Raw genomic sequence first — 4,125 nt, forward strand, 5'->3', positions numbered from 1 at the left:
TTCTGTGAGGGTGTTTTTCCATATTCTAGGGGGTATTTATTGTTTCTTTGTGCTCCAGATAAGTTTTTTTTTTCCAGTAATGCACGTCATGTGCTGTATCGATCATGTGTGTGAGACTTCCTGCCTGAGGAGTTACTGATAAATCCAGCCAACTTTATGATAAATACAGTTCAAGATCTCCACTGGTTTTGTTTTCATACTTGTGTTGCTGTGAGAGCTGGTCAGTTTGTAAAAGTGAGTGCGTAGAAATCCTCCAGATAGTATTGCTCTTTGGATCTGGAGAAGTTTTTTTCGAACATCATTTCCACATCTCTTCCCAATTATGTTACGCCATTCTGCTCGAGTCTCGTTTCCATGAGAATAGTAGTAGCAGCGTAGTAACTGCACAATTGTTAGCCCTTATTCTATTAATGTCCCACTCTTCATAAGTGAAACCTTGGAGCAAGTTGAAAGATCCTTTAATGTCCCACATCAATATGGCATTTTGGGCAGTTCTTGGATGCAACTTCAAATATGTTTCTTCTCACCCTTACTAGTATGTGCAATACCAATATGTACAAGACTGGATATACAATGAAATTGTCTGTTGTCCTGGACTAAGGCAGCATAAGCACACAGAAGCTTTGAAAACCCTAGATCATGTGTGATCTAACAAGAAAAGGAATTTGGAATCTGTTGCGATGCTCCAAAACACATCGTCAGAGAAGATGAAACCCACAGGAGGAGGGCTTCTTCTCATCTTGCTAAACAAGTAAGTGCATGTCTGGTGCATGTGGTGCATGGCTTGTTGTAAACAGCTGTATCCTTTGGGAAGCCTGAAGGGCCTAGAGAGAGGCTGATGTACGTTCTGTGCTGTCAGCCATTTACATGAGGCTCTCAACCCTGCCTTTCTCACACCTGATCTATTGTGTCCTGCCCCAGGGACAGCGTTTTGCAGGTTTCATTATTTAGAGCAGTGTGAAAGGTGTGTAACACTGTTCAAAACTATACAGCCCATGGTGGCATCCTGCTTCTCAACAACATACACCAAATTTATGCCTCCCATTTGTCTTTGGGTCAGCTTCTTGCATATATTGTGTTCCACAGCTTCTTGTTTTTTATTTATTCTCTTCAGACAGTCATGCTGTCCATATTCAATTCAGAAATGTAAACTAAGCTTGTTAGAAGTGCAATAAGTTTAGTTTATGCTGTGCATGCTTGAGAGCCACTTGTATGTTTCTTTGTACTGTAGTAAGACTGTCCTGAGTAGACTTCTCATCATGCATCCTGCACACTAAGTACATCCTGCACACAGAATATTTTGAGCTGGAAGCAACCCACAAAGAGTCCAGCTCTTAAGTGAATGGCCCATACAGGGATCAAACCCACAAGCTTTTTCAAGCCCACAAGTCGTTTTCAAGACTCTGCTCTAACCAACTGAGCTGAAGACTTTCCAGTCACTGAAAACACTTCTACAAACGTCGGCTCATTTGCACTGCTAAAATAATTAAACTATTTTCCAGGGTAGCGCTGCACAACACAGTTTTGTCTTGGGCTGGGCCCTAACTCAATTGCTTAAAGGTATTCTAGGAGTCTGTCAGTCAAAGACAATTTCTGATCCCCAGGCAAAGGGCTGAAGTTCCACTGCAGAGGATGGAAGTTTGGCCTGGCACCAGCAGTGGGTACCAAAGCAGAGGTTGTGCAAGTCAGGCAGCTGGGAAGGGGCTTTGCCATCAGGGCAGACAAAATGGAGAGGCTGTCCATCATCTCTGCTGTAGGCCTAATCCTGGTGGCCATTTACTTGTCATACATCTCATGTAAAATTACTCCAAATTACAGGAGTCCTTCCAAATTAAGTGCTGTGATCTAAATGAAAAGCACTACAAATGTGCTAATAGGTAGTAATTCTGTTAGGGTATGCACAGAGGTGGAACTAGACAGATTTGGCTTTTACATTTGAAAACTGCTCATTTTTTTCTAAAGGGATGTGTTCATTCTACACCTAAGGATGTGTCAAGTTTGCAGCCCTCTCATCTGAACTCCACCCAGGCTGGATGGGTATGCTCTGTTTGCATAGGACCAATAACGTGGTGCACATTCTATTTCTGCAAGGGGATTGTGTTCAACTAAAATAAATAAAGGGGATAAAATAAATATCAGATCTGTACTAGGGGAAAGATAAATGCTTTAACTTGCTTACAATAATATTCTAGAATCTTAATACCTGAACCTGTTGGAAATATTTTTATTTCCCGCAATAAAGATTTTAGTTTATTTTAGCAGCAGTAAAATTTTTCTTGTATGCAGTGTTTTCTACTGGAACTGAACTGAACTAACCCAGATCTCTCTTTGCTGTTCTGATAAGATACCAATCTTCTCTCACAAAAATAGTTTCATGCATGTGTAACAGTGGCTTTTGGAACCTAAACTGCACTCCATCCTAATAGATTTACACCAAGAACAGTACATATGGCAGAAAAGCTTTTAGTGTTGACACTGGCATCTCTAAAGGCCTTAGAACAGAGGGGAACAGAGGCCAGTAGAGGGCTCTGTCTTTTCATGAATCCCCTGAAGAGCCAAAAAGGTCTTTGTGACTAGGAACTTAGATGCCTGTTTCATTTTTTACAAAGAAAAGTCACCGTTTTTTTTCCCCTCACTTGTGACATGTCTTCAGTTAAGAGGGCACAATTGATACAATTAGATCTTCCTTCAGGATAGCAAAGAACAGGCTTCTTTTTGGCTTTTCATAAACATGAGAGCAATTGTACACATCCTTATCTGGAAATGCTGGATCATTTGGAGCATCTTCATCACACATTTCCAGGTTCTTTCAGGCCACTGTGCTTGCAAGAACAGTGACCACACTAATATTTTATCAGCTTCTTGCTACTGAAGTTGTTTGGAGTTTATTTTTCTTATCTCTTGTCACTGGCATTTGTTGTCCTTTGTGTTCACTTCTCACATGCAAAGGAAAAAAAAGTCATTTTCTCTTTCAGCATTTTAGCTGTGCTTTCATCCACAATTGCATTCCGGTGTATTAAAAATGCGATATTACTTATTTCATTGCATTGCCTTTAGTTTGCACCACATGGACTTCTAGTGACTGTCACCTCCAGGCCTGTGGAACAAAAGAAAGGACCATGTGCCCCATGCTCCAGCTGCCCAGCTAAAGCAGGGATGCACTGTTCTCCACAGACTCTCACTTAGTCAAACCTGAGGCAAGATGAGAGAGAGGAGTAGTTCTGAAGAACATCCATTTGCTACGTCCCAGACTTCATTCTCCTGCAGGGATGGTTGCTCCCCTAGTAAAAGCAAATGTAAATGTGTCCTTGTCTGCCAGAGGGATGCTACAGATACCAGAAAGTCTAATAACAACAGCAAAAAGAAGAGCTGGGGAAAGCTAGGCACCTTAATTTTAAACAGAGAGCTAATTTTGGAGTTGTCATTTATGTGTGCAAGTAATTCCTCCCGTTAACTATATATAGCTGCATATTTAACTGCAATACTTAAAATGTGAAAATGAACTTCCTTAACTACTTCGGGTGATGAAAGAGAATAAAGAAAAGAGAGCTAGTGTTAACAAAAAAAAGAAAATAAAAGAAACCATTGTTTGTTTGTTTGAGCAGCTGTCCACATTATAAATTGAAATGCTTTGAATCACTGAGTCTTTCTTGGTCTGCATTCATCACAGGCACTCTCTGCAGAGCAGTCTCTCTGCATCAGGGCTTGGCTGAGCTTTGCTGTGTGTCTGTGGGGGTGGGCTCAGGGTGGTGGCTCATTGTCCTACACATTGACTGGGATCATCAGAGGCAAGGCCATCTGCAAGCTTGCTGAAGGTGCCCTCAACCCTACTGTGCCACTGATGAAGGTATTAAACAGCACTGGTGCCAGTGTGGGCCCCCGAGGGACATCGCTCATCACTGAACTCCGGCTGACTTCTGCCCTCTGGATGGGCCCATCCAGCCAATTCCTCACCCACTGAACGCTCCAACCACCAACTAACTCCATGGTTCTTCAACTTAGAGAGAAGGATGATGTGGGGATCATGTCAAAGGGCACTCAAATAAAATATTTTGTCTGAAAATTTCATATCAAAATGAGATGAAAAATGATGATGATGATGATGTATTGACAGCCAAGAAGAAA

The sequence above is a fragment of the Cyanistes caeruleus genome, chromosome 1, assembly GCF_971803275.1.
Source record: "Cyanistes caeruleus chromosome 1, bCyaCae1.hap1.1, whole genome shotgun sequence".
NCBI lineage: Eukaryota > Metazoa > Chordata > Aves > Passeriformes > Paridae > Cyanistes > Cyanistes caeruleus.